This window comes from Pleurodeles waltl, chromosome 5, assembly GCF_031143425.1.
Source record: "Pleurodeles waltl isolate 20211129_DDA chromosome 5, aPleWal1.hap1.20221129, whole genome shotgun sequence".
NCBI classification, from domain to species: domain Eukaryota; kingdom Metazoa; phylum Chordata; class Amphibia; order Caudata; family Salamandridae; genus Pleurodeles; species Pleurodeles waltl.
In genome coordinates this window covers 1,464,599,991-1,464,627,516 of record NC_090444.1, presented here as the reverse complement: position 1 = coordinate 1,464,627,516, position 27,526 = coordinate 1,464,599,991, and positions in this window count along the sequence as shown.

Genomic DNA, 27,526 nt, shown 5'->3' with positions numbered 1-27,526 from the left:
GGCAGGGATCAGGTTGTGTGCTGGGCCATGTGTGTATAAATGGTGATGGAAACGGGTATTATGGACCATATGTGTAACAGGCAGGACTGTTTGGGCCTCATTACAACCTCGGAGGTCTTTCAAAAAGACCACCGAGGCTGAGGGAGCCAGAATACCGCCATTGCCGGCAGTATTCCTGGCTCCCTATTATGACTTTTCCGCTGGGCCAGCGGACGGTAACAGTGTTACCGTCCGCCGGCCCAGCGGAAAAGTCACATCAACATTGCTGCCGGCTCATTATGGAGCTGGCGGCAATGCTGATGTGCAGCGGGTGCAGTAGCACCCGTCGCGCATTTCACTGCCCGAAATTCGGGCAGTGAAATGCGCGAAGGGGCTATGCCAGGGGGCCCCTGAACTGCCCATGCCAAGTGCATGGGCAGTGCAGGGGCCCCCAGGGGCACCCCAAGTCCCCATACCGCCAGCCTTTCCATGGCGGTGTTTACCGCCACGGACAGGCTGGCGGTCGGGGACTCATAATCCCCAGGGCAGCGGTGCTTGCATAGTGGAGGGGCCGGCGGTATGGCCGTGGCTATTGCGCCACGGTCATAATAGCTGGCGGAACACCGCCAGCCTGTTGGCGGTGTTACCGCCAGCTTACCGCCGGCCGCCAGGATCGTAATGACCCCCTTTGTCTAATTCTATATTCCTGTGTGTATTGCCTCTGCAGGTCAGTGCCCATTAAAAGAAGGGTATATGGCATGCCATCGCCAAGGAAGTGCTGACCCTGGGGGTCTATGACAGGCGGAGCACACACTGTGGGTTGGCGGATGGGGGACATCAGGGCTGGCTCCAGCTGGGCACACAGTTCATGGATATTGGCACGGTCAAGTCTGTATCGAAGTATTATATGGCGTTCTTCCATTGTCGACAGGTCCACCAGCGGTCGGTACATGCGAGGATTTGTCCTTCTCCTCGCAAGTCCCAGCGGACGGTGCCTAGGAAGGACAACATGGAGCACAGAGTCAGGCAAACCACAGGTACATACAGACAGCTTGCACAGTTAAAGAATGGCAATGGGTTGAAAGGCGTGTATGTGTGGCAATGCAAGGCCTAGGCCTGTGTGTCGCAGTCAAAATTAAGCCATGTAGGCCCTTGAAATGGCGGCTGCCTGACCTGTGAAGTGGGACAATGGGATGTGAGGTCAATGCGCTGGCGGGGCACACCGTGGCGGTAGGCGGTCGAAGACCGCGGCGCAAAGCCGCATTGGTTAACATTGAACCCTATGGGTTTCAGGAGCCAATGACGATGTGCGCCGGCGGTCGCGGTACGCACCGCCGCGGTACGCATCCCCACGGGCGTGACCGCCATTTCCTAGCTGATTGATCACTCGAGACCTGATCATCCACAGGAGAGGACCTATACTGCAAGTGCTGCTGTGACCTCGGTCTGGAAGTGACAATGGCTGCTGCGACTGGGGAAAGGGCCCCTGCCTTCATGTCTGAAGAGTTGGAGAAGCTCGTGGATGGGGTCCTCCCCCAGTATGCGCTACTCTACGGTCCTCCAGACCAACAAGTGAGTACACCGGGTGCACATGGAATGGGCTATGCCTGTGTGGATTGGGGTGGATGTAAGTTGGTGGGGTGGAGGGCGAATGAGGAGTGCAACGCACGACAGATGAGAGCATGTGCCATATGGCAAAGTTGGTGGGGGGGGCCAATCACATCTAACATGCAGGTCATTGATGATTTCCTCCTTTCCACCCTGTACATGTCAAATAGGTCAGCGCCCATCAGAAGATCGAGATTTGGCGTGCCATCGCCAAGGAAGTCCGGAACTTGGGGGTCCACAACAGACGGGGCACCCATTGCCGCAAGAGGTGGGAGGACATCCGCCGCGGAACAAGGAAGACCGCAGAAACACTGCTGGGGATGGCCTCCCAACCTAGGAGGGTTGCCAGTCGCACCTTGACCCCCCTGATGTCCCGGATCCTGGCGGTGGCCTACCCTGAATTGGATGGGCGCTTTAAGACATCACAGCAGACACAAGGGGGTGAGTATCAGCACATTCTCCTATCTTTCTGCGCAGTGGAGGCATCTGGGTGGGGGAGGAGGGCTGTGGGTGACATTAGGCCAGGGCGCTTTCTGTAGTGTAGTCCTCTCCCTTAGGCATGGCCCTGTGCCCCCGGCCCCCACCTCTGTAGGGTGACAAGTACAGCCATTGATGGTCCAGCATCACCCATGTGCGCGTTTGACGTCTCTTGGCCTGTTGTCCTAGTCAGTAGTACTGAGTAGTGTACCCCGAATGCGCGGCTTAGTGCATGAGGCTCCTGTGTCTGTCCTCTCCGCCAACGGTGTTGACATTGCATGCACTCAACCTGGTCTTCTTTTTTCTCTCCCCACCCTTTCCCTTCATCTTCTTGTGCATGTGTGCATTAGCATCATCAGGCGGAGGAGATTTGGCATCGGAGCACGAGGGAGCTGCAGGACACAAGGCCCCGGTGGGCCCAGGAACAGACACCGAGGGAACCAGTGATCTGGAGGGCGAGGGGAGCACCACGACGGGGACCGCTGGTGAGAGCAGCGACAGCGACACGTCCTCGGATGGGAGCTCCCTAGCGGTGGCGGCAACATCCGGGCCCCCCGCCTCTACAGGTACAGCCGCCACCCAGCGCACCAGCACCGCCCTCCCAGCAGCCCCTCAGCCTACGCTCCGTGCCCGCTCGCCCAGGAAGGCGCGCGTCTCCTTCGCCCCAGGCACCTCAGCCCCTGCCCCTGTTGCCCCTGCTGCCCTCAGTGCGGAGCTCATTGACCTGGTGAGGACGCTCATTGTTGGGCAGACGACCCTTTTGAATGCCATCCAGGGTGTGCAAAGGGAGGTGCAACAGAGCAATGCGTACCTGGAGGGCATTCATTCGGGTCAGGCTGCCCATCAACGAGCGTTCACTGCTCTGGCCTCAGCACTGACGGCAGCCATTGTCCCTGTTTCCAGCCTCCCTCTTCTTACTGCCTCCAGCCTGTCTCTGTCTCCTGTTCCTCAGCCCATCCCATCCACACCATCAGACCAGCCTGCACACACCTCAACACCCAAGGGCAGCTCATCCAGACACAAGCACCACAGATCCCACAAACACTCACCCAAGCAACACCCAGATGCAGACATTCCAGCAGTCACAACCACCTCTGTGTCCCCCTCCTCCTCGTCTCCCTCCTCCCTCCCTGTGACGTCTACACTCACACCTGCATGCACCCCAACATCAGCCAGTGCTTCCATCACCACCTCACCCTCCAGTACAGTCCACACTCGTGCAGTCACCACCCCCACTGCCATTTACACGTCCCCTGTGTCCTCTCCCACTGTGTCTGTCACCCCCTCTTCCAAGACACACAAACGCAGGCAGACACCCACCCAACAGCCATCCACCTCACGTCAGCCTACAGCACCAGCACCTTCACCCAATGACAGCACACCTGACTCTCCTACAACCACATCCTCTTCCTCCACTCCCATCACCACTTCTCCTACCCTTTACCTTGGACCTAAAAAGCTTTTCCTGGCTAATCTTGACCTCTTTCCCTCCGATGAGCTCCCCCCTCCATCTGCAAAGAGTCCCAAGAGCACCGCAGCCACCACCAGCCCAGCTTCGAGTGTCACTGTTGTGCATGGGTTCTGGAGTCCACCCTTTGCCAGCAGTGACACATCGATCAGCAGCAAGGACACGTTCAGCCCCCCACCCCCGGCAAGAGGACCCGCAAAAACAAGGGCCCCCGTGCGAGGACTGACAGGGCTGCCCCCAAGGAGCAATGTGTGGCCACTTCACCAGCCACACCATCTAGGGGAGGCAAGGGCCCGAGAGCCCCATCAAAGGAGCGGAAGGGCAGCAGGAGCGCGGAGAAGGTGGACCCCACATGTCACATCCCAGCTGGGAAGGAGGACACTAAAGAGGCCAGGAGTCCGTCCCCGAAGGGTCCAGAAACGTCACGGTCCGAGGGCGACTGAGCAGGGAGTCCAGGCCAGGTCTGGCTCCCTTGACCTGCTGGATGAGCACCGCTGAACAGGGCCCGCGGTGCAGAAGAGCACCGCTGAACAGGGCCCGCCGTGGAGAAGAGCATCGCTGAACAGGGCCCGCGGTGCAGAAGAGCACCGCTGAACAGGGCCCGCGGTGCAGAAGAGCACCGCTGAACAGGGCCCCGCCGTGAAGATAGGCACCGCTGAACAGGGCCCGCCGTGCAGAAGAGCACCGCTGAACAGGGCCCGCGGTGCAGAAGAGCACCGCTGAACAGGGCCCGCCGTGCAGAAGAGCACCGCTGAACAGGGCCCGCCGTGCAGAAGAGCACCGCTGAACAGGGCCCCGCCGTGAAGATAGGCACCGCTGAACAGGGCCCGCCGTGGAGAAGAGCACCGCTGAAGAGGGCCCGCCGTGCAGAAGAGCACCGCTGAAGAGGGCCCCGCCGCGAAGATAGGCACCGCTGAACAGGGCCCCGCCATGAAGATAGGCACCGCTGAACAGGGCCCGCCGTGCAGAAGAGCACCGCTGAAGAGGGCCCCGCCGTGCAGAAGAGCACCGCTGAACAGGGCCCGCCGTGCAGAAGAGCACCGCTGAAGAGGGCCCGCCGTGCAGAAGAGCACCGCTGAAGAGGGCCCCGCCGTGAAGATAGGCACCGCTGAACAGGGCCCCGCCGTGAAGAAAGGCACCGCTGAACAGGGCCCGCCGTGCAGAAGAGCACCGCTGAAGAGGGCCCCGCCATGCAGAAGAGCACCGCTGAACAGGGCCCGCGGTGCAGAAGAGCACCGCTGAACAGGGCCCGCCGTGGAGAAGAGCACCGCTGAACAGGGCCCGCCGTGGAGAAGAGCACCGCTAAACAAGGCCCGCGGTGCAGAAGAGCACCGCTGAACAGGGCCCCGCCGTGAAGATAGGCACCGCTGAACAGGGCCCCGCCGTGAAGATAGGCACCGCTGAACAGGGCCCGCCGTGCAGAAGAGCACCGCTGAACAGGGCCCCGCCGTGAAGATAGGCACCGCTGAACAGGGCCAGCCGTGCAGAAGAGCACCGCTGAAGAGGGCCCGCCGTGCAGAAGAGCACCGCTGAAGAGGGCCCCGCCGTGAAGATAGGCACCGCTGAAGAGGGCCCCGCCGTGAAGATAGGCACCGCTGAAGAGGGCCCCGCCATCTCAAGCACCGCTCCGCTGGGCCCTTCATCTCAAGCACCGCTCCGCTGGGCACCGCCGTCTCAAGCACCGCTCCGCTGGGCCCTTCATCTCAAGCACCGCTCCGCTGGGCACCGCCGTCTCAAGCACCGCTCCGCTGGGCCCTTCTTCTCAAGCACCGCTCCGCTGGGCCCTTCATCTCAAGCACCGCTCCGCTGGGCACCGCCATCTCAAGCACCGCTCCGCTGGGCCCTTCTTCTCAAGCACCGCTCCGCTGGGCCCTTCATCTCAAGCACCGCTCCGCTGGGCACCCCCGTCTCAAGCACCGCTCCGCTGGGCCCTTCTTCTCAAGCACCGCTCCGCTGGGCACCGCCGTCTCAAGCACCGCTCCGCTGGGCCCTTCATCTCAAGCACCGCTCCGCTGGGCCCTTCTTCTCAAGCACCGCTCCTCTGGGCCCTTCATCTCAAGCACCGCTCCGCTGGGCCCTTCTTCTCAAGCACCGCTCCGCTGGGCCCTTCATCTCAAGCACCGCTCCGCTGGGCACCGCCGTCTCAAGCACCGCTCCGCTGGGCCCTTCTTCTCAAGCACCGCTCCGCTGGGCCCTTCATCTCAAGCACCGCTCCGCTGGGCACCGCCGTCTCAAGCACCGCTCCGCTGGGCCCTTCTTCTCAAGCACCACTCCGCTGGGCACCGCCGTCTCAAGCACCGCTCCGCTAGGCCCTTCATCTCAAGCACCGCTCCGCTGGGCCCTTCTTCTCAAGCACCGCTCTGCTGGGCCCTTCATCTCAAGCACCGCTCCGCTGGGCCCTTCTTCTCAAGCACCGCTCCGCTGGGCCCTTCTTCTCAAGCACCGCTCCGCTGGGCCCTTCATCTCAAGCACCGCTCCGCTGGGCACCGCCGTCTCAAGCACCGCTCCGCTGGGCCCTTCATCTCAAGCACCGCTCCGCTGGGCCCTTCTTCTCAAGCACCGCTCCGCTGGGCCCTTCATCTCAAGCACCGCTCCGCTGGGCACCGCCGTCTCAAGCACTGCTCCGCTGGGCCCTTCTTCTCAAGCACCGCTCCGCTGGGCCCTTCATCTCAAGCACCGCTCCGCTGGGCACCGCCATCTCAAGCACCGCTCCGCTGGGCCCTTCTTCTCAAGCACAGCTCCGCTGGGCACCGCCGTCTCAAGCACTGTTTATGGTTCACTGTGCCCACCATGCCTCCTCCTTGACCAGTGGAGACTGTCATCCACCTGATGGACTGTGGCTTTGCACTCCCCAGGATGGTACAGTGGGCAGCCCACCCACTGTAGAGACATTGAGAGACTGTGGCTTTGCACTCCCCAGGATGGTACAGTGGGCAGCCCACCCACTGTAGAGACATTGAGAGACTGTGGCTTGGCACTCCCCAGGATGGTACAGTGGGCAGCCCACCCACTGTAGAGACATTGAGAGACTGTGGCTTGGCACTCCCCAGGATGGTACAGTGGGCAGCCCACCCACTGTAGAGACATTGAGAGACTGTGGCTTTGCACTCCCCAGGATGGTACAGTGGGCAGCCCACCCACTGTAGAGACATTGAGAGACTGTGGCTTTGCACTCCCCAGGATGGTACAGTGGGCATGGTGGCTCCTCGTGGATCTGGCGTCGTGGAGTCATGTGGCTGTGGTGCCCCCCCCTTCCCTTCCCCCAGAGGTGCCTGTAGTTTTTACATCTGATGCCCCTGCAGTGTTCTCTCCAAAGGACTCAGGTCTCCTGTGTGGGCTTTGCCCTTGTTTCTCAAAACTTTGGCCCACGGACATGATGAATTCGTAGGATGTGCAGGACTTGTTACTTCAGTTATACACTGATGTGTATATCATTTGTTTTCTTGTAAATATCTTTCATGGTTGTACGATAATTTTCAGGAGCTTTTTGGTACATAAATATTTATTCCAAATTTGATTATGTCATAGCATTTTTCAGGGGTGTTTGGGTGGTGTCACTGTGACTTGTTGCTCTGCATTGGTGTGTACATAGTTGGGGGGGGGGTCGCATATGTGTGTGGCCGTAACCTTTCGTCCTTCCCCTCCCGTGTGTCATAGGTGCAGTACTCACCGTTGTCGTCTGCGCCGGACTTCGTACTCGTGGTAGATGAGAAGGTAGACGAGAGCAGGTAGGATGTTTAATTCGGGTTCCATGCTGTCCTCCTTCCTCCTGGAGTGCCTAGTGGTGTGCGTTTTCCCGTTCGTAGTCTGTTTCCGCCGTGTTTTTATCGGTGGTGCTCCCGCCCCGGAAAAGGTGGCGGATTGGTGAGTTGTGATAGTGTGGGCGGTACATTGTCTGCCGCCTTTCTGTTGGCGGTGACCGCCGCGCTGTTTGTTTGTACCGCCGTGGCGGTCGGAGTGTTAAAGTGGCTGTCTGTGTTGGCGGTTCCTGTCAGGGTCAGAATTCCATTTTTTTGACCGCCAGCCTGTTGGCGGGTTGGCCGCCGCTTTAACACCGACCACCAGGGTTAGAATCACCCCCAATGAGTCTTGACTGATAGAGGGATTAGGTATGCCTATGAAGAGACACAGATTGTTTTGCCATACAACTCATATTGACTTTTCTGTCCTAAAAAATGTCTTATTTTGCACCCCTTCCCCAGTGCAGGTGATGTGGTTCCATTCATTTACAGAGATTGAAATGTGACAGTAGTAGTCACTGATGTTCTGTAGCTACTGCCACTGATAGATTAGTGAGTAAATTTCAATTTGGAACATTATTGTCTACACCTCACAGTGCATTAGTGCAGCTCTTTGGCCAGGATACAAAAGTCCAGTTACATATAGAAAGTGGCATTGTACAGTGCAGCAAGTAAATGATCAGCACTTCACTGCCTCACTGAGAAAGGACAGTGTAGGCCCTACTTGAGGCCATATTGCGCAGTCCTGAGTTTACAAGCACCACAGGCACACAATAGGCTGAGTGGCACCAAGACAGGCACAATTGCTACTTGGGGATTGAGTGGCTGCATTTCATGTAGGAATTACTTTGAGCATGAGGAGCCACCTTTATGAACCCTTGGAGGCCTGATAGTGTATGTCTGTGTACCCCAGACTGCACCCCACATAGGTGTCGAACATGTGTTGGATGACTCAAATCATTTTCCAGTGGAACACATGGCCTGCGGAGGGCAAACGATTTAATAGATTTCACAGATCACCTGGTGTGGGAAACATGACATGCTTCATGAATGATGGGTGTTACTTGTGAACACAAAGACAACAGCAGAGGAATCCCTTCTTTGGACATGGTGGTGCAACATAACATTTTTCCTAGCACTGCATTGTTCAGGTTCTTGCCACTATTGATAGGCATACGTAGTCCCTTGGCATGTCTTACCTGTGTGTTTGCATTCCATTTGTGCCATGATGTATGGTTCCAGTATGAGACACAGCCCTCCAACCTATGCACTGTCTCCATTAGGAAACAGAGAGATGGCAATTTTGCTGTATATTATTTACAGTTCCTAGATATGTCATATACTTCAAATGTATATACCAGCCAGCCATTTCCGTATCTCCCATTCTGGAAGCGCCCATTGATGATGGAGTGTCTGAAGCTGTAGGCATCATGAGGTACTAGGCTGGCACATTGATGAACATCCTCAGATGGTCTGCTATTGCCTGCACGTACTTTAAGTATGTGTGCTTTCTGATGCCGTACAGGTGGGATGTTGCAGCAGGAAGCTGAACTTCAAAATCACAGATTTTTAAAATGAGTCCATTAGATCTATTTATTATGGATTAAAGTAATGTAGGGGTTAAGCGTCACTCTTATTATATTTCTTAGAACATCACAGCCCTTGCAAGGTTAAAAAAACACAAAATCTGCACATATTCCCCACTGGTAGACCAACATGTTTCAGAGTGACAAGTCTACCAAACATTCTTCTGTTAACATGCTGGATATATAAACAGGTGCTGGAGCATTTTCATCCTTCTCAGGAGTCAATGCTCATTGAGGTCAATGCATCTTTGGACCCAGTATAGTGTGTGGTAGTACCAATTAACACAATCTCAATTCATACCAATACATTTACACAGTATGACCAATGAGGCCATTCAAGGAAAACTCCAGTCAGGATTAAAGTCAGGATTAAAGTAGAGGGTTTTTATTACAAATTTAAGCTCAAAGTCATGTAAGCCACACGCAGGACAAAATTGTAAAGATATAAAATCACCAAGGTTTGTCCAAGGTGACAAAACATCTTCAGGCGAACCAACATTAGTGAAACTAAGCATTCAATAAGAAGAGTACAAAACATCAACAGAATGACCTTTGATAGAGATGTTAAGCTTTCCTCTGGCTTGGCAAGCATCAAGTCAATTTAAGTCAGCAGAGTTATAATTTAGCTGGGTACGAGGAGGACCCGCAATCAGCCTTATCAGGGAAGAACAATTTTGGGGTGGAACACATGCAGGCACAAACAAAAAGAACAAAAATACACAAAAAGCTTGGAAAAGGGTAAGAGGCTGAAAAATTGCAAATAAAACCAGTGAAGTCTGGGGGCTAATATGCAAATCACTGTCAGTTTCTTGACTGAGAGTGACCGGGAAGGATGAATAGTTATCAATGACCTTCTTCTGAAAGAAATCTGCCAGGTCATTACTGTGGGCGGTGCAGGCCTCGGTAGTAGGGTCATCAGAAGGGATGTGAGTAAGTTCTTTAAAGATCTGGTAAATCTCTTTCTGGGAATTAGCAGACTGTTCTATTCTAGTACTGTAGAAAATAGATTGAGCTGATTTAATACCCCTGTGATAGATTCTGATAGCTGCCCTGTATAGTTTTTTTGAAGAAATGCTGTGATCCTTTCTCCACTCCTTTTTCCGTTCCAGCAATCGGGAGGTAAATTAGGGTTTGGCCTTATGGTTAGACCTTCTGATGGTCGTCTTAACAGGGAGGAGGGCATCCAAGGAAGTAGAGATCTAATTATTAAAATTCCTATGGAGTCAAAACTATGATCGATATAGTTGAAGGATGAAAAGCGAAGAGTGTCCTGCCAATCTCTGGGGTCTAATTTTGACCATTGATGGGAGGTTGACTTTATAGAGAGTTGGTGGGATGAAGAAGCTCCACAAGGTGGTGTAAATGAGATCAAAGGCAGAGGAGTTTAAAAAAAAGATTTGAGGGATTACTGAAAACTAAATCTATTGTATGGTCTTTACTATGAGTAGGTCCTGTAAAAAGCTGTGTCAAGTCTAATGCAGCCAGATTGGAGAGGAGCATTTTAGAAGAAGAACAATGTATGTTGTCTACTTGAATATTAAAATCTCCAAGTAAAGTAAAATTGGAGGTTTTATAGGAAATGCCTCTACGAAGTCTGGCAAGGCCTGTACGAAACTCCGATAGGGGCCAAGGGGACAATAAATGAGTATTCCAGAGAAAGTAGATTTTGGGTTAAGAGTTAAAGAAAAAAATAAACTTTCACATCCGGGGATGTCTAGAGGAGTGGTGGAACATTTAATGGAATTCTTATGCACAATGGCACTGCCTCCACCCCTTGCCTGAGGTCTATCTAAGGTAATGATTGAGTTATGCTGCGGTAAAGACCTTAATACTTTGGGGGAGGAATCTTCATTAAGCCATGTTTCCATCAAAAACAGAGCATCTGGAAGGTGAACTTCTAGCAGTGAAAAAATATGTAGGCTATGCGCAGATAATGAGCGACAGTTAATCAGGAATAATCTACCCAGGTGTTTACTCGTATCGATAGCGGGGAGTGACAGGTCATAGGGAGGAGTCCAAGTACAATTGTGGCAAGCCCAATCTGCGGAATCAGGGAGGTAAACAGAGTGGGCTGTATCCAGGGAAGAATTGTTGTAGGCCAGCAGCTGTTGGCTTGAGTAGACTAACCTGTTGAGATTCTCTCCGGCAGCATATCTGGCCTCTGGCCTCTGGTCTTTCCCGGGTGTGGGCGGGCACAGACGGGCGCAGACGGGCTTGCCTTAGGCGTGCCTTTGGAGGGATCCCAGTGGGGTGATGGATAGCAGATATCAGGTCAGGCTCCAATTGGGCACACAGCTCTGTGATTGTGGCCCTGTCCAGTCTGTAGGTGAGGATAATGTGCCTGTCCTCCAGTGTTGCCAAGTCCACCAGGGGTCTGTACACTGGGGTATGTCTCCATCTCCTATTCATTCACAGAAGTAGGAATCCAAGGGACACAAGAGTGAGGATCTGGTCACAACCTGAACAAGGGAGCTATAACAGAACTTTGCATCCTGTAAACAAGTAATGGGTCATTGCGATTTGTCCAGTATGTCGTAATATCTTGTGTGACGCAACATTATTCCAGGGCCTGTCCCACCCTGAAATGGCGTCCGCCTGTCCTGTGTGGAGGGACAGGTGGAAGTGAGGTAATTCCACTGACATTGTGTGCCATTGCGGGAGGCGGTTGGGAACTGCTGTGCAACTCCTCATTGGTTATAATTGTATAATTGGGCCCTATTAGGTACAGAGGCCAATTGTGATCTATGCCGGTGGTGACGGTATGCACCGTCATGGACATGACTGCCATTTTCTATCTGATTCCTCACTTGCTACCTGACCTTCCACACGAGATGACCTACACTGCATGTGCTGCTGTGACCTGTGTCTGGAACCTACCATGGCCAATGTGACCGGGGAAAGGGCCCCAGCCTTCTCTTCGGAGGGGTTGGAGAGATGGGTGGATGGGGTCCTATCCCAGTACAGACTGCTGTATGGGCCTCAAGACCAACAGGTGAGTACCTGTGAGCACAATGCATGTGGCATGAATGCATGGAGTTGTGTGTGGGAAGGCCTTATGTAAGGGGGATGGGTGGATGTCCTCTGGGCAGGGATCAGGTTGTGTGCTGGGCCATGTGTGTATAAATGGTGATGGAAACGGGTATTATGGACCATATGTGTAACAGGCAGGACTGTTTGGGCCTCATTACAACCTCGGAGGTCTTTCAAAAAGACCACCGAGGCTGAGGGAGCCAGAATACCGCCATTGCCGGCAGTATTCCTGGCTCCCTATTATGACTTTTCCGCTGGGCCAGCGGACGGTAACAGTGTTACCGTCCGCTGGCCCAGCGGAAAAGTCACATCAACATTGCTGCAGGCTCATAATGGAGCTGGCGGCAATGCTGATGTGCAGCGGGTGCAGTAGCACCCGTCGCGCATTTCACTGCCCGAAATTCGGGCAGTGAAATGCGCGAAGGGGCTATGCCAGGGGGCCCCTGAACTGCCCATGCCAAGTGCATGGGCAGTGCAGGGGCCCCCAGGGGCACCCCAAGTCCCCATACCGCCAGCCTTTCCATGCTATTGCGCCACGGTCATAATAGCTGGCGGAACACCGCCAGCCTGTTGGCGGTGTTACCGCCAGCTTACCGCCGGCCGCCAGGGTCGTAATGACCCCCTTTGTCTAATTCTATATTCCTGTGTGTATTGCCTCTGCAGGTCAGTGCCCATTAAAAGAAGGGTATATGGCATGCCATCGCCAAGGAAGTGCTGACCCTGGGGGTCTATGACAGGCGGAGCACACACTGTTGCAAACGGTGGGAGGACCTGAGGCACTGGGACGGAAGATGGCAGAGGCCCAGCTGGGGATGGCCTCCCAATGAGGAAGGGGTGCCCCTTCAACCCTGCCCCCCCCAATGGCCTGTATACTGGCAGTGGCCTATCCTGAGCTGGATTGGTGCTTGAGGGCAACACAGCAGCCACTAGGGGGTGAGTACAGTGCCCATCATTACAACTTACTCATGGTAGGGTGGTATTTGGGTGGGGGATGTGTGTCAGTAGGTGCCCCTAGGCCAGGCCTGACATTGCAGTGTAGGTCCACTGGTAGGTAGGGTACAGAAGGGCAAATTTAGCTACCTAGCTCGTAGGCATCTACTACTGTTCAGGGCTGCGTGGGTCCCAGGTGTGCTGCATTTGCCGGTGTGTGCCCCTCCCCATGCTTTGGCCGCTAACTATTTCTCTGGTAGTGCAATGCATGTTGCACTTGTGGTGGAAAGGGATCCAGGCCACATGTCCTGGAGGGGAAGGAGCCTGCACAAGCCAGCCTAAAGGGGAAGGAGACTGCCCCAACAGGCAAGAAGGGAAAGGAACCTCCACCTGCCACCCTAAAGGCCAAGGAGCCTGCATCAGCAGGCAGAAAGACCAAGGAGCCTGACCTGGCAGGCAGGTAGACCGTGGGGCCTGCCCCAGCAGGCAGTAAGACCAAGGGGCCTGGACCAGGAACTGTGACGGAGATCCCACCACCAACCATAGTTGTGCAGCCGTCTGAGGTTGCAGGAGATGGGCAGGAACCTCCCTCCACCAGCAGAACCACCACTGTGCAGCCATCCGAGGTTGCATGGGATTGGCAGGAACCTCCCCAACAGCAGCACCACCACTGTGCAGCCGTCTAAGTTTGCACGGGATGGGCAGGAGCCTCCCCCACCAGCAGAACCACCACTGTGCAGCCATCCGAGTTTGCAGGGGATTGGCAGGAACCTCCCCACCAGCAGCACCCCCACTGTGCCGCCCTTCTAAGTTTGCACAGGATGAGCAGCAGCCGCCCCCCACCAGCAGCACCACGACTGTGCAGCTGTCTGATGTTGCAGGGGATGGGCAGGAGCCTACCCCCACCAACAGCACCACCACGGTGCAGTGGTCACTGCCAGCGGACAGAATGTAATCCTGCCTCCATGGGCTGCTGTGCGGCTTGCCCCCTCCAAAACCAGTGGGCAAGACATCCACCTGAGCCACTGTGGCCTTGCACTCCCCAGGATCAAGCACAGGGCATGTTGCCCCCTCCAGAACCAGTGGGTATGACACCCAGCTGAGAGACTGTGGCCCATCACTCCCCAGGATCAAGCACAGGGCATGTTGCTCCCTCTAGAACCAGTGGATATGACACTCAGATAAGAGACTGTGGCTCATCACTCCCCAGGATCAAGCAAAGAGCATGTTGCCCCCTCCAGAACCAGTGGTCTTGTTACATCTCCCAGCTGAGGTGGCAACCCGTCACCGTCCCTGTTCCCATGAGGTGCCTGCCTATTTACCAACTGATGCCCCTTCAGTGATATCCCCGTGTTGAAGAATGTGACATGTGTGGCCTTCGACTTTGGCCTGCGGCCATGTGGCCTACGCAAATAGTGGACTGTGCTGTGTACCTTTTTCTGTACATATGTATATATCTATTATCTTGCCTAACTTATTTTTCATACTGTATTGATCTCATTACATTCCATTCCATTTTACTAAATCGTGCATTATTCAGCCGAGTTATGGGGTAAAATTGTTTTTGTAATGCATCTGGCTGTCTGTATGGTGTGTCTGTCACTCTCGTTTTCCTCCCCACTCCCTTGTGCGTTAGGCATCTGTACTCACCGTCGTCATCTTCGCCGGCGTTGGTGTTCATGGTGGAGCAGAATGTAGAATATCATCGGGAAGTCATGCAGTTCTGGTTCCACGGTGGCGTGGTTGTTCCCTGTGTCTCCAATGGTAAGTCCTTTCCCTTCTGAGCTCAATTTCCGCCAGGCTTTTTATGTTGTTGGTACCGCCTCAGAAAAGTTGGCAGCTTGCAGTGTCTTAATATGGTGGGCGGAACATTGACTTCTGCCTGGCTGTAGGCAGCTACCGCCCTGGTGGCTGTTGTTTCCGCCCTAGCAGTCGGTGTGGTACATTGGCTGTCTATTGGAGATCTTTCCCCCATGGTCCTATTTGGCAGTAGTTACGGCCGGCCTGTTGGCGGTATTTCCACCACTTTATCACCGACCACCAGGGTCGTAATGAGGGCCATAGACTTAAAAAAAATATATATAGTCACCTGGCTTTGTACAGGAGGTTTGTGTTTGAAAATATATCTTGACGATATTCTTATAATGACAGAGAGCATATTGTTAGCACAGGATCACACTCAGTTGGCTGATTTTGGAATATTTAGGTTTTGTAGTCAGCAGGAAGAAATCTTGGGTGGAGCCAAGTCAGGAGCTGGCATTTTTGGGGTTTCACATTCAGACATTGGAATATGTGTTGAGATTACCTGCGGAGAAGATAAGGAATATTCAAAAAGAAAGAAAGACTATGTTGAGGTGTAATTGGGTATCTTGTCGAAAATTAGCAAGAATTTGGGGTTATTGTTAGGCTCTATTCAGGCATTCTTGCCAGTGCCCTGGCATTATAGGGAGTTGCAAAGGTTGAAGGCGAGGTATCTACACAAAGGGATGAGGTACTCTCAGAAAGTTCCGATGGATATGGAGGAAAAGCAAGAACTAGAATTGTGGATCTTACAATATAATCAGATGCCTGCCTTTTGGGTTAGGGAGCAAGATGTGGTTCTCTTGCAACAGAAGGGAAATGGTCTTCACAAGAAAGGAAGATGCATATCAACTATGTGGAGTTTCAAAGGCTCTTGCAGATTTAGCAAGGGAGTTTGGGCATTTTTGCCTGGACTAGAACATTATGGTTTAGGCTCAGTATATTAGCACATTTTTTAACTGACTTATTTTTGTACTTTGTACAGTTCAGTGAATTTGAGTGAATTTGAGTAGATCATCAATTTCTGCAGGGCATGATTTTTGTCAAAGAGTGTGCATTTTAAAAGTCCTCCTGAGCCTAGACATGTATCTTTTTGGGATGTAGACATAGTTTAAAGAGAGTTTGTAGCTTGAGGTTACAATGAGTTTTTGGATTTAAAGAATCTGTGTTTTAAATTAGTCATGTTGTTTGCCTAATTTCTTTTAGATGAGTCTCAGATGTGAGAGGGTGAGAGGTATCATCTTGAAGTTAGTTACCAGAGGGAGTGTGCTTCAATATCAGGAGAAGAACTAAGGGCCTGATTACGACTTCGGCAGAAGGGATTACTCCTCCCCAAATGTGACGGATATCCAGCCGAATTACAAGTCAATTATATCCTATGGAACTCGTAATACGGCAGGCAGGATATCCGTCACATTTGGGACGGAGTAATCCCCTCCGCCAAAGATGTAATTAGGCCCTAAATCTTTCTCTAGAACTAATTTGTATACAATTTGAGAGGAAAACAGCAAGTTGTGCGTGTTGAAGTGTTTATGTGAGTATGAAAAATGCAGTGAAAGTTTGAGAGGACAAGCAAAAATGCAATTAGTGATTTCACTTAGATATCCATAAACCCTGTGAATTCACCAACATTGACAAGATGGGTCAAGGAAGTTGTGAAAAGGGCTGGCATTGATGTTACCAGATTTGGGACACATTCTGCAAGGGAAGCTATGCCATCTAAAGCTGTGTTAGTTGGTGGAAGTTTAAGTAGTATTTTGGCTGGGGCTGATTGGTCAGCTGATTCTCATTTTAATTTTTTATTTTAAACCAGTGGATGGTACTGTGAGGAGTGCTATGACAGTGTTTTAAACATGACAACTATTGGCCTCTGTGCCTGGCCATAAAATTCAGATTTTCCACGGCAGGGGTGGGTAGAAAATTAGGCAAATTGTATCCCACCCAGTCTATCAATCCCACTCTTTAATTTATGTTTTTGCATTTCAGGAAGTAATGACGTCAGGAATTAAGGGAGAGGTTGGCAGAGAAGAGAAGATGTTGGCACAGGAGGATTCAATAAAGGTTGGAAGATGGATTGATTTACAGTGTATTCTCAGCAAAAGAAGGAACATGGTCGCTGTGCAATGGATTATATAGTGTGTTGGAATGTTGTTTTTGTAATATTCTAAGTTGTGTAGATTAAGTTCTAGTTGCAGCTGTGAGTGCCAATGAAGAGGTGCATGCATAATATTCACCTCCGTGTCTTTAATAAAATCAAGATGTTCTACCCCCGCTGTGGAAAATCAGAATTATCACTGATGTAGCTTTACTTGGTTATGCTGTATTGTTATATATTGTAAGGGCAAACAAAAAAGACACTTTCAACTATACCCCATAGATATGACTAAACATCACATTTGATTTATAAACCAAAAAAGTGTATAGAAGAAATTTATTGTAACAAACATACATGAACGAAAATAAAACTAAAATGTCACAATTTGAGCAGTGATACTGCCTAACGGTTTCCACAATCTACAATTGAAAAATATTTTATAAAATATCCTTTGTTAAGTATTGTAGGGTTTGAAAATGTATTAAAATACTACAATGTCAGAGTCACCAGATCCTCGGGGTCTGCGCACGTTCCCAACACGTCAACCACTGAACAGCGAGAGAGTTCAAGAGGGAATTAGGAAGGGAACAGCTGGGAAGGAGACCTATAGTAAGAAAAAAGTTTAGAACACACAATATGACCTAAAATCAATACTAGACTAAGGTTTTAAGCATAGTCATTCTGAAAACATGAGCAATCTAAGAATGAAGTTTAAAATGACTAGATTTCAAGATGGTCGGATACTTGTAATGGAATCAAGATGAATTAAATTAAAACTTTCTTATTCAAGCATGAATCAGAAAAAAGAACATGCATAATAGAAGCATACAATATTACATTTAGAAACTCTGACCTTTTGTGTTTTCTTGAAATGTTTTCAACACAGATTACTCTCTTTACAGATATATATATATATATATATATATATATATATATATATATATGTATATATATATATATATATATATATATATATTTATATACAGTAAACACTATGGAAGAATTGTGTTTCAATGACTTAATACTATATGAGTTCAAGAAATAAATCACACACTTGTCAACTCGAAAACTACCAAACAAACGTCCTAGAATAGTAGTATACAATGAACAACATGAAATAAACTTGAGGAGAAAATCACATGTCCTACTGACTCGAATGCCACCATGCAAAATGTCAAGAAATGGTAGCGCGTGATAAACAACAAGGTTTAAATCATCATGAAACGAATCGTGTGTTTTTCCAATTCATAAACCTTCATGTAAATGTCAAGAAATGGTTGCGCACAATAAACAACAAGCTTTAAAATTATCTTGAATCGAATCGCACGTCTTGCCGATTCTTAGCGTCCATGTAAATGTCAATAGATGGTAGCGCGTAATGAAACACAAGTTTTAAAGCTTCATAAAATGAATCGCGTGTCTTGCCGTTTCGTAAACATCCATGTACATTTTAAAAATAGTAGCGCGTAATGAAACACAGGTTCTAAATTTTCATAAAACGAATCGTTCCTCTTGCTGATTCGTAAGCGTCCATGTATGTGCTAAAAAATGACAGCGCACAATGAAACACAATTTCCAAGCTTCCACAAAACGAATCGCGCGTCTTGCCGATTCACAAACTCCCATGTAAACACTACAAAACACTCAAGTGCACTTTTTATGAGCTCAAAACAATATGTTAATCAAATAAATAATTAAACCCTAGAATACGATAGTTCTGAAAATAAACGGTGTTGGGAATAAACCCAACTACTGTCTTACTGCCCAAGAACAAGATTCACCAGTGAAGCATGAAGCATGAAAAGAAGAGGACTGGAAAATCAAATAGGCCACCGGGACAGGAACTCTGGAAATAGCTGCTGTTCTGTAACGGGACCTCTGAATAGTGAGCACTGGGATTTGGGCTGGCTCTTCTTTTATAGAGTCTTGGCCCAGCCCACAACCACGCCCAGGCATGCTGCAGGGAAAGTCTGTGGAAGACCCTGGAAAGGGCCACACCCTAACACACTTTGAAAACCTGCAACAATACATTGCAAAGGAACAGTATTTGTAAGCATATTCAAAATCAGTCTTCAGGATTGAACTGTGCAATGCAAAAGGTTAAACCACAGCATATCAGCAAAATGCATAAATTACGGTGTTTTGAGAATGCTGAGTTTTTGCATTCTAGTCGCCAATATAGCGCGGAATGCTGTGGTATTGACAGTACTCCCCTCTCCCAGGCGCGCTCTAGGGCCTGGTTTGCCTGGATTAAGACGATGAAAGCGTCTCACAAGTACTGGAGCATAAACATCAGAGGTGGAAACCCATGAGTTACTTTCAGGACCATAACCTTTCCATGAGATTAAGTACCATAGATTACGCCCTCTCAGTTTGGAATCCAACACTTTCTTGACTTCGTATTCTTCTTCCCCTTGCACTAGAACAGGAGCTGGATGAGGGTGGATCTTTTGGAATGCCTTTTTCAAGAGGGAAGTGTGGAACACTGGATGAATCCGTTGAGATCTGGGTAATTGCAGTTTATAGGTCACCGGATTGATTTGCTGAAGGATAGTATAAGGACCTATGAATTTGGGGTTAAACATGTGCTTCTTCCTGAAGTCTATATGTTTTGTGGAAAGCCACACTTTGTCACCTGGTTGATATTGCTGTCCCTCACAATGTTTCTTGTCATAATACCTTTTGTATTTTTGTTTGGCTTTTCCTAAATGCTGTTGAATCAGTTTCTTGGTTTGATGCAAATGCTGAATGGTTTCTGACACAGCTGGAGTAAGAGAACTTTCTTTAGGAATTGTGATGGGCAAAGTGTCAGGATGATAGCCAAACAAACCAAAAAAGGGTGTAATGCCAATAGAAGTGTGGAATGAATTATTATAAGCTAACTCAGCTTACCAGAGCATAGATGTCCAAGAATGAAGTACCTTTTCAGCATAGGCATGTAGGTATTGTTTCAAAGTCTGATTTTGTCTCTCCGTTTGACCATCTGTTTGAAGATGGTGACTAGTAGATAGCGTAGATGTCACTTGGAGTGTTTTACACCATGTCTTCCAGAAATTGGAGGTAAATTGCGACCCTCGAGCGGAGAGGATAACATTTGGCAGTCCATGATAACAAATTACTCTGTTCAGTAAAATAGTTGCCAGTTCACTAGAAGTGAGCAGTTTTTTACAGGCAATGAAATGTCCATATTTCGTGAGACTATCTACTACCACCAGAATTACTGAATGCTGTTGAACCACTGGCAAACCGGTAATAAAGTCTAAAGAAATGTGCTCCCATGGACGACTTGGGGTTGGAAGTGGATGTAACAACCCTTTTGGTTTTGAATGACTTGTTTTTATGCGAGCACAAACTTTGCAGTTGTTTGCTATTGCTTTTACATCTTTTGTTAGGGTAGGCCACCAAAAATAACATTGGATCAGTTCAAGAGTTTTAGGGGTACCTGGGTGACCTGCCGTAGGTATAACATGCAACCAATGAAACACTACCTTGCGAAGTTTGGTAGTGGGTACAAACAAACTAGCGGTATGAAAGGGTAGTCCTTGCTTGATTGACCTTTTGGGATCTGCTTGGGCCCATTTTTGCCATTTTTAAACAGTGAAAGAATTCAAAATTTCTTCAAAGAAATCTTCAGTTTTTATGATACATAGAACCTTGTCAGGAGCAATGATAGCTCTGGAGGCTTGACATGCAGGCAACGTGGTAGACTCTTGATGGGACAGGGCGTCAGCTTTGCGATTATCTTTACCAGGCTGGAAAGTTACTACAAAATCAAATTTGGCAAAAAACAGCATCCAGCGTAATTGCCGAGGGGTCAAAAGTCTGTCAGAATTCATGAATTGAAGATTACGAGGATCAGTAAACACTGTAACCGTGTATTTGACCCCCAACAAATGATGTCTCCATTCTTTAAAGGCATCACAAATCGCCAGAAGTTCTTTTTCAGAAATGACATAGTTCTGTTCGGCTTCGTTCAACTTTCGAGACATATAAGCTACAGGATGAAGTTGACGAGTGTCTTTATTTCGTTGTGATAAGATGGTTCCTATTGCTACATCTGAAGCATCAGCTTCCACTATGAAAGGTCGATTTGCATCAGGATGAATCAAGACTGGGGCAGTGGAGAAAGCTTCCTTTAAAGTCGAGAAAGCTTGATCAGCTTCTGGGGACCATACAAATTTTTATTTTTGTATTAGTAGCTTAGTGATTGGAGCCACTGTCTAGGAGAAATTATTTATGAACCTCCGGTAAAAATTTGCAAACTCCAGAAAACATTGTACATCACGAACATTCTTTGGGGTGGGCCAATCAGATACTGCTTTCACTTTCTTTTCTGCCATCACCATACCTTGAGGGGTAAGAATAACCCCTAGAAACTCAACTGTGGTAACGTGAAACTCACACTTGGTTAGTTTGCAATATAAGTGATGCTTTCAAAGGGTTGGGAGAATTTTCTTGACATGTTGGACATGTTCGTTTTCATTGTCTGAGTACATCAAGATGTCATTGATGTAGACTATGGAAAATATGTCAAGGTACTCTCTAAGAACGTCATTCAAGAAAAATTGAAATGCTGGTGGAGCATTACACAGACCAAAAGGCATGACGGTGTATTCAAAAAGGCCATATCTTGTCTTGAATGCTGTTTCCATTCTTCACCCTCTCTCATTCTGACCAAATGATAAGCACCTCGAAGGTCAAGCTTCGTGTAGATTTTGGCTCTCTTTACTTGTTCCAATAAAACTGGAATTATTCTTGATGGTGACTTTGTTCAAGCCCCTATAATCAATGCAAGTTCAAAGTTCTCCATTAGCTTTTGGAACAAAAAACAAAGGCGAAGCTGCGGGAGACTTAGAGGGACAAATGAAGCCATTCTCCAAAAATTGATCAAGGTATTTTCGTAAATGTTGGTTTTCATGTTCTGACAGGGCATATACACGACAGTTGGGAAGTATCGCACATGGGGCTAGATCAATTTGGCAGTCATAAGATCTATGAGGAGGAAGATTCTCTGCTCCTTTCTCATCAAATACATTTTTGTAAGTTGAATACTGTTTGGGCAATTGAATGTCTTTCTCCGCGGCAGTAGCTATGGAAGATTTGCACATTTTTGGTACTTGAATCTTTTGGAGACATTGTTCATTACACAGCGCAGATGAGAACACAAATTTTCATTCTGCCCAATTGATCTCTGGATTGTGATGAGTTAACCATGGCAAGCCGAGGATAATCCCATATTGGGGAGCATGAATCAGGTCAAAGATGATTGTCTCATTACGTTTCTTTCTTTGATTCTTATCTTCACAAATCATTGACAAGGGGATAGTCTGCAGAGTTGCTGGGCCTCCAGTCAAGAGTTTTCCATTGACTGCCTGGATGATTTCTGGGGTTTTCTTTTTAATACATGGGATCTCCCATGCACGAACCAATTGGATATCAACAAAGTTCCCAGTAGCCCCAGAATTGACTAGAGCCTTTTTGAAATAACTCTGTTTCTTGACCTGAACTCTTATTTCCAGTTTAAGATGCCTAGATTGTGAAGGGTCCATGGTGACACCCAAGAGCAACCCTTCTCTGCATCTCGGGTGTTCTGATGGTTCCAATTCCCATTGGTTCCGGCGTTCTTTCTTTCGGAATTCTTGAGTCTCTGTTATCATGAATACGCCATGAATATTTTTCAATCTTGTTGCACGTTCCTTTACGTTCTGCTAAACGATGATCAAGCCTCAAAATAAGGTTTATTAATTCTTGACAGTCTGTGGGTCAATTTGCGCTAAGATATCTTTTAATTCTTCTTTGAGTCCCTTGTAAAACAAAACTGCTTGTTTTTTTTCAGGCCAGGATGTCTCGGCAACCAACCAATTAAAATTGGTTAAATACGATACTAGATCTTGATTCCCTTGGCGTAAATCTAATGATTCACGATCTGCTGACTGTGTTACAGTTCTACAATCAAAAACTCTCTCAAACTCACGAACAAAATGTCTCCAGTTGTACAACAAGGGACTATCTTTACGCACAAGAGGAATTGCCCAAGTAGCTGCATCCCCAGCCAAATATGAAAACAAGAAAGCTACTTTGGATTGGGCATCGGGGAAAGTATGTGGTCTGCAGGTGAAATGTAGTCCCACTTGAACCAGGAAAGATTGCGCTTTCGAAGGGTCACCTGAGAAACATTCTGGGAGAGCTAAAGGAATTGCGGAAGGAACATTTAGAGAAATGTTTGTCGGATTACTTCCAGAAGCCTGAGAAGAAGTACCTGGCCAAAACATACCTGTGGGACTTTGTTCCTTCTTGTCTACCTTATCTTGCAACTGACTCACTTTCGCAGCTAAGCTAGTTGTTAATTCTTTGCATAATACCACCTCTGCCTGGAGCTGGGTGATAGCCTTGACTAACTCGTCCAACGTGGCCATGCTGAGAACATACACAAACCAGGAGGATAATAATTTGTGGGTTCACTATTCTGTCAGAGTCACCAGATCCTCAGGGTCTGCGCACGTTCCCAACACGTCCACCACTGTACAGCTCCAAGACTCTGATAGATAAATCACAGAGGCTGAGAGAGTTCAAGAGGGGAAGAGGGGATTAGGAAGGGAAAAGCTGGGAAGGAGACCTATAGTAAGAAAAAAGGTTAGAACACACAATATGACCTGAAATCAATACTAGAGTAAGGTTTTAAGCATAGTCATTCTGAAAACATGAGCAATCTAAGAATGAAGTTTAAAATGACTAGATTTCAAGATGGTCAGATACCTGTAATGGAATCAAGATGAATTAAATGAAAACTTTCTTATTCAAGCATGAATCAGAAAAAAGAACATGCATAATAGAAGCATACAATATTACATTTAGAAACTCTGACCTTTTGTGTTTTCTTGAAATGTTTTCAACACAGATTACACTCTTTACAGCTATATATATATATATATATATATATATATATATATATATATATATATACATAAATACATATATATATATATATATATATATATATATATATATATATATACATATATATATATGTATATATAGTAAACACTATGGAAGAATTGTGTTTCAAAGACTTAATACTATGGGGGTCATTCTGACTCCAGCCGGCCGCGGTAACCACAGGGCCGGCGGGAGCCGCCAGAATACAGCTGTGCGGTCAAAAGACCACAGCGGGTATTCTGGGTTTCCCGCTGGGCAGGCGGGCGACCGCCAGAAGGCCGCCCGCCAGCCCAGCGGGAAACACCCTTCCATGAGGATGCCGGCTCCGAATGGAGCCGGCGGAGTGGAAGGGGTGCGACGGGTGCAGTTGCACCCGTCGCGATTTTCAGTGTCTGCATGGCAGACACTGAAAATCATGGTGGGGCCCTGTTACGGGGGCCCCACGACACCCCATACCGCCATCCTGTTCCTGGCGGCCAAAACCGCCAGGAACAGATTGGCGGTATGGGGGTCGGAATCCCCATGGCGGCGCAGCAAGCTGCGCCGCCATGGAGGATTCCCCAGGGCAGCGGAAAACCGGCGGTACACCGCCGGTTTTCCGTTTCTGACCGCGGCTCTACCGCCGCGGTCAGAATGCCCTTGGGAGCACCATCAGCCTGTTGGCGGTGCTCCCGCGGTCGTTGGCCCTGGCGGTCAATGACCGCCAGGGTCAGAATGACCCCCTATATGAGTTGAAGAAATAAATCACACACTTGTCAACTCGAATACCACCAAACAAATGTCCTAGAGTAGTAGTATACAATGAACAACATAAAATAAACTCAATTAGAAAATCACACGTCCTACTGACTCGAATGCCACCATGCAAAATGTCAAGAAATGGTAGCGCGTGATAAACAACAAGGTTTAAATCATCATGAAACAAATCGTGTGTTTTTCTGATTCGTAAACCTTCATGTAAATGTCAAGAAATGGTTGCGCACAATAAACAACAAGCTTTAAAATTATCTTGAATCGAATCGCACGTGTTGCCGATTCGTAGCCTCCATGTAAATGTCAATAGATGGTAGCGCGTAATGAAACACAAGTTTTAAAGCTTCATAAAACGAATCGCGCGTCTTGCCGTTTCGTAAACATCCATGTACATGTTAAAAATAGTAGCGCGTAATGAAACACAAGTTCAAAATTTTCATAAAACGAATCGCGCCTCTTGCCGATTCGAAAGCGTCCATGTATATGCAAAAAAATGACAGCGCGCAATGAAACACAATTTCCAAGCTTCCACAAAACGAGCCGCGCGTCTTGTCGATTCACAAACTCCCATGTAAACACTACAAAACACTCAAGTGCACTTTTTCTGAGCTCAAAACAATATGTTAATCAAATAAATAATTAAACCCTAGAAGACGATAGTTCAGAAAATAAACGGTGTTGGGAATAAACCCAACTACCGTCTTACCGCCCAAGAACAAGATTCACCAATGAAGCATGAAAGCAGAGGACTGGAAAATCAAATAGGCCACCGGGACAGGAACTCTGGAAATAGCTGCTGTTCTGCACCGGGACCTCTGAATAGTGAGCACTGGGATTTGGGCTGGCTCTTCTTTTATAGAGTCTTGGCCCAGCCCACAACCACGCCCAGGCATGCTGCAGGGAAAATCTGTGGAAGATCCTGGAAAGGGCCACACCCTAACACACTTTGAAAACCTGCAACAATACATTGTAAAGGAACAGTATTTGTAAGCATATTCAAAATCATTCTTCAGGATTGAACTCTGCAATGCAAAAGGTTAAACCACACCATATCAGCAAAATGCATAATTTACGGTGTTTTGAGAATGCTGGGTTTTTGCATTCTAGTCGCCAATAGAGCGCGTAATGCTCTGGTGTTGACATACAATTTATGTTATTTTCATAAAAAACTGGATGACAGAAAGACGCTAAAAAACGTTCTCTAAGAATGTATTTAAATAATATATTTTTAACTAAACTACTTGACAAACATGCTTTAAAATGTACTTTTCAGCATTGCCTTTCTAACTTTGTGGTAAAGTATCTCTACAGAACATCAAAGCAATTTCTTTCAAATCCTTTCAAAATATTTCCCATTTGCCTGTTCCAATGGTGTTTAAGAAATATTAGTGGCATGTTAAAACCACTTTTAATTGCTGGCCTAAACGGTGTTGATCAATAGGAGGTTCAGGCCTTTCTTTTACTTGCCTTTTACACCCCATGTACCAGTTGAAGCTGTAGCTCATTCTATCCTAGCTCACCAGTATCTCCCCTGAAATATCCCACGTCGGAAGGATGCTAGACCGTAATGCATATATACATATTATCAAGGACTTGCCTGTGAACTTTAAAGGCACATATCAACATGTGAAACTGCTTAAAGCATCATTGCATGCAGATGTATGTAATGGATGAGCATATCTCTAGGAGGTTAATTTGGATCTTACATGACAAACTTTATGAGGACATTCATAACAGCAGTAAAAACTCAGGCATTTCTTCATGCTGTGTGTTTTAATTGAAAGCTGTTGACAGAATGCTAGGGCAGGGCTGAAACTGATGAAATTCCTCTTTCCAGGCAGCAGAAATCAAAACCTTTGACATATGCCTGATGGATGTTTTGGAGCCCAGTAAGTAGGGTATTTCCACAATCAACGGTACAATAACTATGGGGGTGATTCTGAGACTGGCGGGCGGCGGAGGCCGTCCGCCAGTCTTCCCCCGACAAAATACCGCTCCGCGGTCGCAAGACCGCTGAGGGTATTTTGAGATTTGCCCTGGGCTGGTGGGCGGCCGCCAAAAGGCCGCCCGCCAGCCCAGGGCAAATCTACCTTCCCACGAGGACGCCGGCTCCGAATGGAGCCGCCGTAGTGGGAAGGTGCAACGGGTGCAGTTGCACCCGTCGCGTATTTCAGTGTCTGCTTTGCAGACACTGAAATACTTTGTGGGGCCCTCTTACGGGGGGCCCTGCAGTGCCCATGCCATTGGCATGGGCACTGCGGGGGCCCCCAGGGGCCCCGTGGCACCCCCTACCGCCATCCTGTTCCTGGCGGGAGACCCGCCAGGAACAGGATGGCGGTAGGGGGTGTCAGAATCCCCATGGCGGCGGAGCGGGCTCCGCCGCCATGGAGGATTCTCCCGAGCAGCGGAAAGTCGGCGGGAGACCGTCGACTTTCCGTTTCTGACCGCGGCTGAACCGCCGCGGTCAGAATGCTCGACAGAGCACCGCCAGCCTGTTGGCGGTGCTCCCGTGGTCGGTGACCCTGGCGGTCACCGACCGCCAGGGTCAGAATGACCCCCTATGTCTTTTACTGACAGTCTTATGCCCTTCCTGAAGAGAAAGTGTTTGATTCTACATTATGGGGGTCATTCTGACCCTGACGGGCGGCGGAGGCCGCCCGCCAGAGTTCCCCCCTCCGAAATACCGCTCCGCTGTCGAAAGACCGCGGAGGGTATTCTAAGTTTTTCCCTGGGCTGGCGGGCGGTCGCCAAAAGACCGCCCGCCAGCCCAGGGAAAAACTCCCTTCCCACGAGGATGCCGGCTCGTAATCAAGCCGGCGGAGTGGGAAGGTGCGACGGGTGCTGTTGCACCCGTCGCATATTTCACTGTCTGCCAAGCAGACAGTGAAATACTCGTAGGGGCCCTCTTACGGGGGCCCCTGCAGTGCCCATGCCAGTGGCATGGGCACTGCAGGGGCCCCCAGGGGCCCCGCGACCCCCCCTACCACCATCCGGTTCCCGGCGGGCGGACCGCCGGGAACTGGATGGCGGTAGGGGGGGTCGGAATCCCCTCGGCGGCGCAGCTAGCTGCGCCGCCTTGGAGGATTCAAAAGGGTGGCGGTACACTGGCGGGAGACTGCCAGTG